Source organism: Anser cygnoides, chromosome 24, assembly GCF_040182565.1.
Source record: "Anser cygnoides isolate HZ-2024a breed goose chromosome 24, Taihu_goose_T2T_genome, whole genome shotgun sequence".
In the NCBI taxonomy this organism is placed as follows: Eukaryota; Metazoa; Chordata; class Aves; order Anseriformes; family Anatidae; genus Anser; species Anser cygnoides.
Window position 1 is genome coordinate 396,992 of NC_089896.1, and position 15,375 is coordinate 412,366.

The following is a 15,375-nucleotide window of genomic DNA, read 5'->3' on the forward strand; positions in this document are numbered from 1 at the left end:
AATAAGCTGTTAGGCTAAGCAATGATCTGCTTGCCACCCTAATGCAACACTAAATAGTATTATCCAGCCAAGCAGCCATCAGTTGACCTCTGCAGCTCACTAGAATGGACCCTAAGTTCAGCTGACACTGACCTGTCTGGATGTTCTCTTGATCTCTTATACCTTTCCATGGTGGTGTTTTATCAAACTGAAACCTTGTTCTTCATCTCAGCAGTCCTACCTCTCTAATTTTTTTTCCTGTCATGCACAACTCTAAGACTTTCTCAACCCTTTTTCTCACAACTTTCTAATTGCCTCAGCTGTCTGAGCCAAGATTATGATGCAGCTGGTCCCTAGGTCCTTGGGACACAGACAGATGGCTAGATTGTTGATTGCTATAAGGCGCAGCTCCTGGGTGTTTGACTCCAAAAGGCTCAGGTTTTTATTCCCTTGATGCAGAAGAAAGGCTAAAATCTTGAGTTTTTTACAGGGTGGGAAACTGTTTCCTTAGTCAGTGTTAGCTGGAAGGCAAAGACAAAATAGATGCTTTCCTTCCCAACAGTAGCAGAGTATGGACTGTCCGGTCTTAGGAGTGAGCCCAGCAGCCTTGGTTGTTCCTGGTCTGATTTGGCCTACCTCAAGATCAAATAAATATATGAATGTTGTTGCTTCCCTGCCAGGACTACTGTGGCATGACTACATGTGTACATGTACATCCAGGCAGAGTGGGACCAACATCTAGCAGCAGTGACGCTCCCTCCAGAGCCATAGCAGTAACCTCTAGGAATGATATTTCCATGTAGCAGCCAGCCTCTTATTTCACTGGGAATCTGTACCAGAGGGCTGTCTGACAACTAGAGCCCTTACACCCAGAAGTAAGAAGGGCTTTGTTTAGCTCCTTGAACAAAGAGACAGACAAAGCAACTAGGTTGTTTTTATTGTGAGGTGAATGTTGACAATAAGGACAGCAGGCTACTTATTGAGCTTTTGTGTTATATTTGTACGATATGTTAGATAACATCTGAGTCTGGGCTGTTTTCTATTGTTCATGAATGTTAATAACCTTTGTGTGGTTTTTTTCTTCTTTTTTATTATTATTATTATTACTATTACTATCTCCCTTTTTATAACTATAGAACTACTTTCATTTTAATATCATATTTAAATTCTGTGCTTTCAGAATAATTGCTTCAGTATCTGGCATTGTCATTAAAGTAAGGTATTTTGGATGTTTCCCCTGGGTCTGATCCATTTTTTTCCCAAGAAGTTTAAGTAAGCACCCCCGCCCATACTGAGGCAGTTCACAATGGAGCTTTAGCACCTAAGGAATTTAGTAATTTACTTCTTTTAAAATTCTAGTAGACAGCTAGAGTAGATAAATGCTTTGCTCATGAAGTTCAACAGATAAAGACATTGTTCATTTTAGTAACTCTTGTTTAAAATATCTCAGAAATATTTAATCATGGTTAAAAAAATAATAAAATAAAATAAAATAAAAAGAGCTAAGCATTAAAATAACACTTAAATGTCAAGTAAAGGAGCAGATACTTCTTATTTTTCCTTATGAACAAAAATGCTTGGCCCACAGCGCCACAGACAGGGCTGTGATACCCAGTGATGATGGCAGCTGTCTCTGCACAGCCTTTGAGGAGCAGCACACAGGCAGGTCAAAGACCTGTTCCTTTTGGAGAATCCAAAGACACCGGAGAAAAAGTTGCTGAAGACAAAGCTGACCTAAACAAGTGGACCCCAAAACAGACCAACTCCAAATCCAGAGTACTCTGTCTGTGCTTCCTAGTTACCAGTCAGGGGATAAATTGCAATTGGACAGGCAGAACGGCCCTGGGACTGGGCCCCTTCTAGGAAAAGGAGGGATCAGCACAGCAATGGGGCAAGCACTAGCACAGACCCATGCAGCCACAGCACTCCCTAACAATGCCACGTAACTCCCCATATTTGCACATATGTTTCCTGCTGAGGCAGCCTGGCCTGGATTAGGTTGATTAGAGTAAGATTAACTCCAGAAAATTACTCTCCATTTTGTGCCTGGGCTTCACCTTCCTGCATTTCAAGCTTCATCTTCCTGCATATTTCAAGTCATATGACTGAAGGCAAGGACTGTCTTATATTACTTATCTTAAGAATTAAGCACAAGGGAACCCTCATCCAGAAGGAGATCTCCAAGTGCTGCTCCCAGAGAACTGCAATTGCTGAGCTGAAGCTAGCCTAGCAGTGCTCCTGATTTGTGAATATTGCCAAAGAGCAAGGTGGAATCCACAAAATGAAGTAGAGCTGGTATCTGTTAGACCACTGCCTGGTGAATCTCTAAAGGATATTTTCTAATTATTACTTCCTTCCTGTATTTGTTGTGCCAACTCTAACACTTGCGCACACAGTTGGAATCTTACCAAGGGTGAAATTTGTTGGAAAAGTGGATGAAGTGAAGTGGCACCATAACTGCCTGTGGGACTCAAATACTCACCCATCCCTTGCTCTTTTTGGGTTTTGAGGCCGCAATCATGCATATTCAGTGTCAGTTGGCTTTATGCTATATTCCTAGAAAAAGTTCACTTTGAAATCACTTTAGATCTTCTGTGATGCAGGAAAGCTCCTCAGCTGCTACCCAGCAGTCTGTAGACACCTGTTCTCACAATGGCAAGATCCTGGCTGTTGGAAGGGATTTCTCCCATAGACAGTCTCCTTACAAGTTGCAAGAAGTAAAGAAAATAGGAGTGGTGCTCCATTTCCCTCTTTTGATTCCTATTTCTAGCTAGGAACAGAGCATACGTCTTCCTTTTAAAACTAGTGTTGGCATGTTGCTACATACTGCTTTGTGTAGAGCACAGCACTCCCTGCAGTTCATTGTCCTTACTGTGGGTGAAGTCTCACCCTCTTTTTCTTGTTTATCTTGTTACTTGTTCTGCTTTCCCTTGTTTTGCTTTTCTCATGAAGCAGGATTGACATCACTTGCTTTAAGCCTCTGCATTCTAGATGTCCAAATGAGTCACCCTGGAAAGTCAGTGAGAATCATTGAATAGCTTGGGTTGGAAGGGACCTCAAAGATCATCTAGTTCCAACCCCAACCTGCCATAGGCACGGATGCCACCCACTAGATCAGGTTGCCCAGGGCTCCCTACAAGCTGGTCTTGAACACCTCCAGGAATGGGGCATCCACAACATCACCTGTTCCAGTGCCTCACCACCTGTTCAGTGAAAAATTTCCTAACCTGTAATATAAATCTATCCTCTTTTAGTTTAAGAACACTTACCCTTGTCCTGTCATTTTCTGATTGAGCAAAAAGTCACTCTCCATTTTCTCATAAGCTCTCTTAAAGTACTGGAAAATGGGAATGAGGTCACCCCAGAGCCTTCTTTTCTTTAGGCTGAACAGCCCCAGCTCTCTCAGCCTTTCTTTGTAGGAGAGATGCTCCAACCCTCTGATCATCTTCGTGGCCCCCCTCTGGACCCCACTCTAAGACCCACATCTTTCTTGTGCTGGGTGCTCCAGACCTGGATGCAAGACTCCAAGTGGGATCTCACAAGAGCAGAGCAGAGGGGGACAATCACCTTCCTCCACCTGTTGGCCATGCCTCTCTTGATGCAGCCCAGGACACAGTTGGCCTTCTGGGTTGCAGGCGTGCACTGCTGGCTCATGTCAAGTTTCTCAACCACCAGAACCCCCAAATCTCTCTCTGCAGGGCAACTCTCAATGAGTTCTTCTCCCAGTCTGTACTCGTGTCTGGGATTGCTCCAACCCAGGTGCAGCACCCTGCACTTTGACTTGTTGAACCTCATTAGGTTCACGTGGGCCCACTTTTCAGGCTTCTCCAGGTCCCTTTGAATGGCATCCCTTCTTTCTGTTGTATCAACTGCACCACTCAGCTTGGTGTTATCTGCAAACTTGCTGAGGGTGCACTCGATCCCACTGTCTATGTCATTGATGAAGATATTGAACAGTACCAGTCCCAGCACAGACCCTCAAGTGACACTATCCATCACTGGCTTCCACTTGGACATTGACCACCACTCTCTGAGTGCAACCTTCAAGCCGATTCCTTGTCCACCAGACGGTCCACCCATCAAATCCATCTCTCTCTCAAATTTGGAGATCAAAGTAGATTCTCTCCCAGGAAGTGATTCATCTGACCTAGGTCTTCCTTGGGTTTGGGCAACTGCACTTTTTTGTGAATGTTCACTATAAGGGAAGCTCTGGACCAGGCAAAACCCTCAGCTTCGCCCAGCACTTCCACAGTGCAACTAGGGCATCTTCCATTGCATCGCTGTCCCCAGCATCTCTCTTGCAGAAGAGCAGGAAAACCAACTACCTTCCTTTGGAGCTCTGCATTCACAACTCTGCTTTAATGTGCCAACCAAGAGCAATGTACCAGGGAGGAGATATGCCAGGGCCCTGGCCCTCCAATCTTCCTCTGTCCCATTGAAAAGGAAGATTGAGCCAGGATTGCTACCTCAAAAGGACTTCTCCCAGTCCTTCTACTCCAGCTCCACAAACCAACACTGTCCACAGAAAAACACTGCAAAGCAATAGGGCTTGATCCAGTGAGGAGATACAAAGGTCGAGCACCACTGTACAGAAAGCTGCTCAGCCTGTAGAGTGGGGGTCTGCCGTCTGGCAAGCTCAACTTTCACCCCATTCCTCAGCTTCCTTCACTATACTCTTATTACATGACATAAAAAGTCCAGTCACCCTTTCTCCATCTTTCTCTCATGCTTATGGTGAGAGGAGCCATGGTCACTGTGTCAGACATTGTCCCTCTATCTTTCTTTCCATGGGAAGCAGGAAACTCTGGAATTTCTCTCTGGTGGGCTGAAGCTGTGGCCAGAAAAGGGAAGGGGATTCTGGCACATGGAAGCAGATTCCTTGTTGTGGTTTAACCCGGCTGGCAGCTAAACACCACACAGCTGTTCACTCACCCTCCCCCCTCCCTCTCTGGGATGGGGGAGAGAAACGGGAAAGTGAAGCCTGTGACTTGAGATAAAGACAGTTTATTAAGACAGGAAGATAATAATAATAATAATAATAATAATAATAATAATAATAATAATAATAATAATAATAGTACTACTACTAATAATGTGTACGAAACAAGTGATGCACAATGCAATTACTCACCACCTGCTGACCGATGCCCAGCCTATTCCCGAGCAGCCGGCCCCCCACCCCGGCCAGCCACCCCTATATATTGTTTAGCATGACGTCAGATGGTATGGAATACCCCTTTGGCCGGTTTGGGTCAGCTGTCCTGGGTCTGTCCCCTCCCAGCTCCTGCTGCACCCCCAGCCTGCTCGCTGGCAGGACAGAGCGAGAAGCCGAAAAGTCCTTGGCCTGGTGTAAACACTGCTCTGCAACAATTAGAACATCAGCATGTTCTCAGCGCTCTTCTCATCCTAATCCAAAACATAGCACCCTACCAGCTACTAGGAGGAAAATTAACTCTGTCCTAACTGAAACCAGGACATTCCTTGACAGGGAAAGAATGGCATGTATGAAGAACTGAGCTGGTCCGTGGGTTTTATTGAGTTAGAAAGTCTGTGTGATACCTGTGAACATGAGCTCTTTCCTGATGTCATGGTAATGCTATGATTCCAATATATGCGACACAAACACCACCATATGATTGGTGTTGATGCTTTCAGATTATCTGCCAGTCCTCTGTTTTGCTTATGCTTCCCTGAAGAGCTGCTACTAAATGTGCAACCCTGTTGTGATTCTGGCTTCACCCATGCCTTCTCCAAGGGCAAGGACAACAAGTGCTGTCACACAGTGTCTTGACTGTACTGACATTGGGTCTAGAAGCAGACTAGATTTTTTCTTGCCTTCTCTGCTGTCCCAAACTAGACACACTTCTTCCAGTTCCCAAAAAAGTTAATGGAAAAAGGAGGGAAGAGTAGAGAGAGCAAGAGGGCAAGTTTTGCTTGGCTACAGGTTCCAGTAGCTCCTGAACGCAGGAGTCTCAGAGCTAACTTGGCTCCATCCTGGAGCTCAGGGACAGTTTTCAGTCCCTTAGCAGAAGCAATTCATCTGAGAAGAAAGGAATCAGTGGAAAGAAAGTGCACGGAGGCATTTGGGACATGTCATCCCATCAGTTTCTCCCTGCTTGTTCTCACTGCAGATGTAGTTGCTCTGTTGAAAATATCCTGTGTAATCCTGGTAGCTGTCCTGTGTGTAGAGAAGCTGTATTAATCATTCAGTAGCATTTTGTTGGTTGGGTTTTTGTCTTACTGCTGAACACTCTTATTAACATTTGCTTCATTGGAAATAGCTGGACTGCTGACTTCCGTACGTAATAATTACTGTATTTTATACTTTGAAACCATAATAGGTAGAAAATGATTATTCGGGCAACTAGAGAAACTAGAAAACAAGTATAAAATGCATATCTAATATCTGCTCTGCAGTCTCTTTGAGCATCTCCATTTCTAGGGTGTTTTTCAAGATGACTTCCTGGTGAGAACTGGACTCAGACAGACAGCCTAGAGACTAGCCAGACAACAGCTAAACATGACTCTTTATAGCAGTTATGCCTGCAGAACTTTGGATATTTAGAATGGAATATTTTGTGTACTCAGAACCTTCCCAGAGCCACAGAGCTGCCATCCAGTTTTTGCTGGAACTTCTGGTTCACCTCTCAATGCCCATAGTGAAAAGCATGATACTGTTTAGTTCTCAAATGGGCTGTGACGGAAAACAGACAGCTGTCACTCAGGCTTCACCTCCTGAGAGCTACACATGCTCAGACATTTCTTTTGTTTCATGGTTTATCTTTGTGAAACCTAAAGAATCTAACAAGATGTGCAAATGAAACTGCTAATAGCTAGCTTGTTTTAGACACTCAGGTAATGGACCCATGATCTTACAGTATCAAGGCAGAGAGTTAAGGACCTGTAGGAATTGCTTTGCTAGAATCCTGTTCTTCTTTCAGGCCTTTCCTTGTGGATTATGGTTTCCAGCGTCCCCACAGGTACGAAATAGTCTTCATAACTTTGTAGCCTGACATAGTCATGCAGAGACCCGAGCCTGCAACTAGCCATGCCCATGTCAGAATTCTGCTCTATCTTAAGGAATCACAGCTTCAGAATAGATATTTTAAGGGAAAAAAAAATTGCACAAGGTGCTGCACAAGAAGGATGGAGTTATGTCATTAAGGAGGAAAACTCCAGAGAGATTTTCAGCTTCAACATCTCTGAAATCTATGGATATGTGAACAAGAAAAGAGTCAAGGCAATCTTGTTGCTAGACAAGGGCTGTGCTACTTTGCTATGTGTATCAGGTTCACTTTCCTGAGAAGGCAGGGTGCCGTCACTTCAGATGTCTTAAAGAACACAGATGCTGTGGGGATGGACAAATTACACCATTACACTGTTAGCTGTAAAAAATCATCTGTGTTTGCCTAAGAAAACCTTCCTCTGAGGAGCAATTAGCAAGAAAATACAAAACAATCTGTTTTGTGTTACATGATCATTAGAATTAGAACAAGGCTTAACAAGGCATGTAAATGACACTGCAAGTAACTGACAGGTCTTTGCTGCATCAAACACTGCCACAGTGAGAGCAGCATTCCTGCAATGATAAAGAACATTGCAAGACTTTTGTGAGACAAGTGATGTTATTCTGTATTTCACTGAATTTCTAATAAGCTATCTACACTTTTGCATGGAGCAGTTGTTGACATTTATCCCAAATATTTGCTCCTTGAGGTGGCTTCTCAACCTCTAGAGTCATCAATGAGCAAAGCAGATATCCTTCTGGAGCAAGAAAGGGGCTACTGTTCCAGGCCAGATCTCAGAAGGTCAGGGGGCGGGAGGGTGCGTGATGGATTTCAAGCAGCACAAACCACAGTTCTCAGAAAAAAAAAATAAGAAAATCAGACACCATCAGCACCCCCACAAGTGTGTGTGAGCTCTCTGTGCAAAATCTCTTGCAAAGGAGCATGAACTGACATGAGCCAAGGAGCCTCCCATAGCAACTCGTTCTCAGCAGAGAACAGGCAATGCAGTTCAGCCTCAGCTGGGAAGAGTCAGTGTAGTGCCCCTTCCCCAAGGCATCAGCTGCAGAGGATGAAATAGTGTTTCTGCAGAAGACTCAAACCAACCCAGCCTCCAGCTGACATTTCTGGGTGGTAGGTGACCACACGTTTCCAAGATTATGATTCTGGAGGTTGCTGGGGTCACCCGTTGGTGGGATGTGCATGGACAGGTTGTTCTCAACCTCACCAACTGCATTCCAATCTCACCCAGAGAGTGTGTGCTGTTATCAGCAATGTCTGTCTTGGTCAGCACTCTTATTCATTCCATGTGCCTCCATTTGGGAGGAGACTTGAATGGCACTTGGCCCCCTAGAGCACCATCACAATGGAAACTGAGAGGCCATGGCAGAGTCCCTCCTCTGAACTGCAGACCACCCTCCTGGTTGCACAGTTGGCACAACATCCACCTGAACCTCCTTGTACCTTCTTCATCTCAGTCTGTGTGGACAAGGCCAGAAGCCATTTCCAGTCTGAATAGTATCCTGCAAGGATCACTTTTTTTTTTTTCAAAAAAAACAAAACCTACTTGCATCAAAAGTAGTGGAGTGAGCTCTGTCCTTGCTGAACTGCCACTAACACAGCATGGAAATTACAGAGAGGATCATCCATGACAGCACAGCTGTCTTCCTGGGAGGGTGGATAAGAGATCTGAATCATCAGCTGAAAGTACTCATCTCCCTGCGGTGTCTTTGCTAACTTAAGCACTTCAGCCAAGTGCCAGAGCAAATCCGGCCATAGAAGCTTTTGTTGGTGGTGCAGATGATCCTTATCCTGTCCCAGATGGTAATCTTGAGAGGCAGCACAGAAGAAGGTTTCACCACAGCTAGCTGTTGCATCCAAGAGCCAGTTGTCTCAGTCTGATCTGCACTACTAGGATTGCTGTATTTCATTTATTTTAGGGGGTTACCTGAACATTCAGAAACAGTGCCTCAGTCTCTCAGGAACAGGAGGTTGATCTGTCCCTGTTGTAATCAAAGAGATTAGATTTACACAGGAATTACCCGAGCAAAGACATGAGATTAACACCACCTACTTTAGGTGGTGTGAGAAACAGACAAAAAGAACCATGCAGCCTTGTGATAAACCTGTATCAAAACACTGCATCAGATAAATACATTTGCTTTTTCTGGCTTTGGTGATAAACCACAAAGGCTGAATGTATTTCATGGAGTTTCCTCCATAAGTAGATAGGAAAAAGAGATTTGACATTTCATTAGGTTTATGATAGTAGCATTAAAAATATCACTCTTCCGCACACGCTCTCAATCCCTAATCTGCACTGGAGCTTCACTCCCACAAAATTCTTTCTGATTCATTCTACTGGCAGTGGGGTGTCAATATTTCATATGCAGTGCAAACGTTTTCCTGCAACAAGCCCATCCTTTGCTCTGACAGAGGGTACAAAAGAGAAGACCAATTCATATTAAATGTCAAACCCTAGCACATCTCACTCTGAAACCAAAATGGATTTTGTCCAAAAACCATCAGCCTGTAAGCTTCATAGGAAAGTAAATGAAAATGAGGTATGGTTGTGATTCCTTCCCATACACTCTAATTCCATTAGGCATTTAATTCTGCTCAGATGGTGCATCCAGGTGCCATAGCATCGTATGCAGTGTGGGCAAGTCAGAGTTAGATCTAACAGGCCTGTACCGAACAGAATGACCACCTAAACCAGGGCACTGGATGCGCTCCCTGCTGCTCATGAGCATTTTCTCAGGAGAGCATTATTATTTAAATAGAATAGAATAGAACAGAACAGAACAGTTGGAAGAGACCTACAAAGATCATCTGATCCAACTGTCACACTACCTCAGGGCTGATCAAAAGATAAAATGTATCATTAAGAGAATTATCAAAGTGCCTCTTAATCATGGACAGGCACGGTACATCAACCACCTCTAGGAAGCATGTACGGGGGGTCTTATGAAGTTTCTATGACGTAAAGAAGTTTTTCCCAACACCTAGTCTGAACCTCACCCAATGTAGCTTTGAGCCATTCCCACACCTGCTACCACTAACTACCAGGGAGAAAAGATGAACACCTCCTTCTCCATTTCTACTTCTCAGGAGCAATGCAGTCACTCTTCAACCTTCTTTCCTCCAGGGTTGACAAATTCAGTGTCTTCAGCCTCTCCTTGCAGGACATGCTTTCCAGCCCTTTTACCTGCTTTGTTGCCCTCCTCTGGATGCATTCGAGTATCTTAACATCCTATTTCTATTCCGGATCCCAGGACTGTGTAAAATATTCAAGGTGAGGCCACACCAATGCTAGCTATAGCAGGAGAATCACCTCTTTTGACCAGCTGGCTATGCTGTGTTTAAAAGTCAGTGACAGGCATAGCACCCCATAACCACCCCTATGCCACCCCAAAATCAGGTTTGCCCTCTTGGCTGCCAGGGCACACTGCTGGCTCCCATTGAGCCCGCTGTCAGCCAGCACCCCCAGGTCCCTTTCAGCTGAGCTGCTCTCCAGCCACTCATCTCCCAGTCTGTATCTGTGTCTGGCCTCACGCCTCCCCAGGTGCAGCACCCGTCATTTTCCTTTGTTGAACTTCATTCTGTTGATGATTGTCCAGTGCTCCAATCTACCTAGATCCCTGTGCAAGGCCTCTTGTCCCTCTAGGGAGTCAACAGCACCTCCAAGGTTAATATCACCAGCAAATTTACTAAGGATGCACTCCACTCCTGCACCCAGATCATTGATAAAAATGTTGAACAGGACTGGCCCTAGAACTGAACCTTGGGGAACACTGCTGGTGACCAGCTGCCAGCCAGATGTAACATGATTGACTATGACCTTTTGAGCCTTACCGTGGAGTCAGTTCATCACCCAGCCTACCATGTACCTGTTCATCTCACATGGAGACATGCTTCTTGTAAAGCCACTTGTACCCTTTATATTTTGCACCCTTTTCAGTAACTATTTTTTGGAATTGAGTTGGGGGGAAAAAAAAAAAAGGCTTACAATCAGCACAAATTTTGGTTGTGCCTGAAGTGTGCATTTTCTGAGCCTTTGTGGATCTAAATTATAATGACCCTATCTCATGTATTTATCAGTAATGATGCTTTATTTATAAATTCATTACTGTAGTCTATCAATATCCTAGGTGTCCAAAGGCCCCATCTTGGTCAACAGAAAAGGAGTTCTTAATGCAGCAACAGGAGGTGAACAACCAAGCACTCATGGCCAGAATTTGTGAGTGAAGGAGCTCTGTCAATCATCTGCTCCCCTTGGAGACAGCTGTAGTCTGAACCAAGCTGTTCTGGCAAGTGCTATGCATCAGCTCACTTTTCTGGAGTAAAACCTGCAATGTACCAGTAATAGAACAGACATTGATATTTTCCAATGGCAGTGTCACCAAAGCTTTTTAGGACATTCCCAGTATCTGTCCCTAAGATAGCACACCAGCCTGGATCTTGCTCTATATAGTCCACTGCACAGCAAAGTATGCACCTACGAGGGCCCTGGCTGTATCCCACCAGTGTTGTCCTTCTCGCACACCTAGCAGGGCCCTTTTTGCAGTTATATGAAGCCCACCTTATTGGTACCACAGGCATAGCTATGCTATATCCTACCTTTCCTCTCAGCAGGATTTCCTCCTATTGGACACAAGTCATCTTATCCAGTCTAAATAACTACAAAGGGGGCATCTTTACCTCATCTAGACCAATTCTATGCTTCCTTTGCTGTCAGTCAAAATCTAGTCACTGAATCTAGAGGATGAGTCATAGATAGCTGAGATACAAGAGATGAATCACATCCTAACTGTGCTTGTTTCTGTCCCTGGCTATGAAAGATGCCAAGTGTGACTGCCTGTGTTGTGTTTCTGCCACAGTTGTCTGAAGTTAGGTGATCTGCCTCACTGACTAGGGATGGGGGCAGTAGTGAGATGACCTTGCAGAAGACTAGCCAGCATTGGTCCCAAGGCTGCGCGCCTTCCCCTGGCTCTGCAGAAGCAGCAGGTCCCTACCTGTCCCAGGAGTGAGAAGAAAGGACAGGAAGAAACTGCTCATACTGTGTCAAAGCTGACCCATATCCTTAAAGATCAGTGCTGTATCACCCAAGTATTCCATGGCTGTAAGCATTGCCTAGTACCAGAGGTGGGTTCAATTCACTGCAAACCTCTACAAGGGAATTGTCAGAGTAAGACATTTGAGGTCCTTTTATGATTACTTGTTAGAAATAGACACATATACATAGTCAGTGGTGTTGGGATGTCCTGGAAGTTGCCATTTTAAAGCCACTTTGGCTGAGGTATCTGTAGGTCCAAGTCCAAAGGTTAAAATAGAATCTTTAATCATCTGCTTTAGAAATGGAAAAAATGAAGCATAAGAATGTGTAGTAGACTCATAAATCCCAATGTGAGGGATTTTGGTTGCAAAAGACATGAAGGCATAAAATTATTATGAAATAAAAGGAGACATGTCTGCCATTTATATGTACAAGAGACCAGCTGGTAACATACATGGGATTCAGTACTTTAGAGAAGTGGGCTCTGTTCTAACCCACACCTGACTTACAATTTCCCCCTATTCTTAGAGTTCATCAGCAGATGTCTGAGAGGAGAGGTGGGATTTTCACCGCTTTGAGAAACATAACTGCAAATAGAAATGCGTAGCTTGTAGATGGAGAACTGTCCTTGCCTTATCCTGAGAGGAGTCAGTTACTTTATGGGGGATTTGTAGTGGTTTAATACAGGAGAATTTTTGCAACATCCAATTCACTGAATATTTCTCAAAACTCTTTTATTTTCCACCTATGGTTTTGGAGTCTTCTTCCCACTGTAAAATGGAAAGATGAAGATGACTGCATTGGTTATATTAAAAATACATTGACCTTAATTTTCTAATTCTACAATGACCAATTTACAGAAATGTTGTATTTTAATCACTCTTCTCTTCTCTTCACTATGCCAGAACAAAAAAAAAAATCTAGCTGCAAATTTTGTCACTGGGAGAAGTGCATGCCAACATTTTGTCAAATATGTTAAGCTTCATGAAGAGAGAATTGTGTATAGCAATAATTGAAGATACTGTTCAAGGGAAGACCTGTGTGGAGAGGGCTGTGGCACAAGATGAGCCATGAATGCAACGCTTTTGGCAAGAACTATCAGGGGAAAACAAACAAACAAACAAACAAAGTAAAATCCATCACAGCCTTGTATTTCTTGCAATGGAAACTCTTGGGAATTCAGTTAAAACCTGAATGGCCAATTTATTACAATTTTCTGTGCTATTCTTTTGGGAATTGCAGAATTATAGAATAATGTAGATTGTAAGGGATTTCTGGATGTGATCCAACCAACCTGCCTAAAGCAGGGACAGCTTTGAAGCTGTATTAACTTTGAAATTAAATCAGGTTTCTGAGAGCTTGTATGCTGAATATCTTCAAGAATGGAGCCTCCACATCCTCATTAGGCCCCTCTGCCAGTGCCTGACAAATCCCAGTGTGAAAACAGTTTTCCTGAACTTGGTACCTAGAAACCTGGAGACAATCACTCTTATCTGTTTAAGACTTGAGAAAGCAAGTTCTAGCCTGTTGGCTCTTTTACTGGACTTAAAAGTTTGCAAGGAACTTGAAGTAGCTATTCATATCAAAGCCTCCTGCTACTTCAAAGTCTGTGAAAATCCCAACCAGCCAAACAGCCCATTTTTTCCTCACATTTTGGAGTGTTTGTGTTGTGGTTTTTTTTCAGTAGAAACTGGGTGGCGTGCATCCAAATTATTAGTGCCAGTTTTCTTGGGCAGAAAACATTAGCCGGCACTTCTTGCTGTGTTCTCTGGAGATGCCTGATACAGTCCTGAGTCCATGTGCTCTGACTCACTCACTGCAAGAGGCTGGGGGAGCTCTTACAACCAGCTGATTTGCAAGCTCCTTCACATCTTTAATGTATCCTATTTGCCTGTGAGCAGGTTTATATGCAAGATAAGACATCTTTTATAAAGGATCCAGCTTTCTCGAAGTTCTGCTATGGCAGAGAACATCCCATATGACCATACAAACTCAGACTCTGGTGCCTTACCCTCCTTAAAGGCACCAAATGCTTCACACACAATGAGAAAGACCCATCTGGCTAGCAATAAAGAAAACAGACATTTTGTAGTTCAGGAATATCCAGTCACTCTGAAATCAAATTTGCAGACTCTGGAGTGTGTAGACCTATGCAGACATAAGGAATGAACACCCAGGAAGACTCTCACAGGATCAGATTGGCTGAGGTTTCATGGGAGCAGAGCAGTGGGCTGGGAGTCAAAACAGGCTCTGCACCAGTTTTTCCTGGAGTGGTGGTGCCAACCTCTCTTCCTGTGATAGTTTCTCCTTTTCAGGGAGCCATGGGACCATTTCACATCCATGTTGTTCCAGCTTCAGAATTTGCTTGCATAAAGTCCAGAGCTATTCCTAGTCCACCAGCCATTAGGGAGAGACAGGCAGCATGTGCCAAAGCTGCCTAAGATGATGAAGAGGCTGGTGTCAGAGTGTCACAGTGTCTCTCCTACTATGAAGTATTTCCTTGGGCCTCTCAGTTCATCCCTGTTTGCTGCTCATTAGCTCTGTTCCCTGCTCAGCTCTGGGGCCACTTGTGCAACGGCCCATTTCACACTTGGACAGTCCAGCCTCTTTTCCTACTGAACTCTTCATTCAGCATGGCCTGGGGGAGTTGCATCCCCTCCCTGTACTGTCCTCCTTCAACACCATGACTTACTTCCACAGGCTCTTTCACCATGGATCAGAGATATTCATCACAAGTGAGGGGAATTGTCAGTGTCTTCCTCAGGTGCAGGCAGAAGATTGAGGCAAAGCCATAGAGAGAGGAGCTGTGTGCATCTCATGAGGATAAGTCGTACATCTCTCACTAGAGATCCTCCCACTTTCAAGGTTCAACCCGAAGACACGTGGTTTGATCTGGCATAGGAACACTTGTGTAAATAGATTCCTGCACCTTTCACTGAAATATCAGCAGGTATATGTAGGTATTCTAGTTTAATCAGCAATGAAAACCAGAAATGTTTCTTTTTGGACCAACGCAAAATATTTTGTTTGATCTGAAACATGGTGTTTGCCTTCTCCATGTCAGGGATGGGAAGGATGCACAGGGAGGAGCTTATTTGCCCCCTTTTTTGACACAATTTACTTTTCACTTAGAATGATTTTTAGATAAAAGTATCATTTGGAGGCAAAACACACAAAAAAAGAAAGTCATCATTCTGAAAATGTCAGAAATGCTTCTGTTTCAAAATGTCAGGAAAATTGTCATGCTGAGGCTCTGTTCCAAGGGAACATTTTTTCTCTTCTTCAGAATCTATAAGAATTTGCTTCTTAGTTTTTTTCATTTCAGGTGTCCAGTCT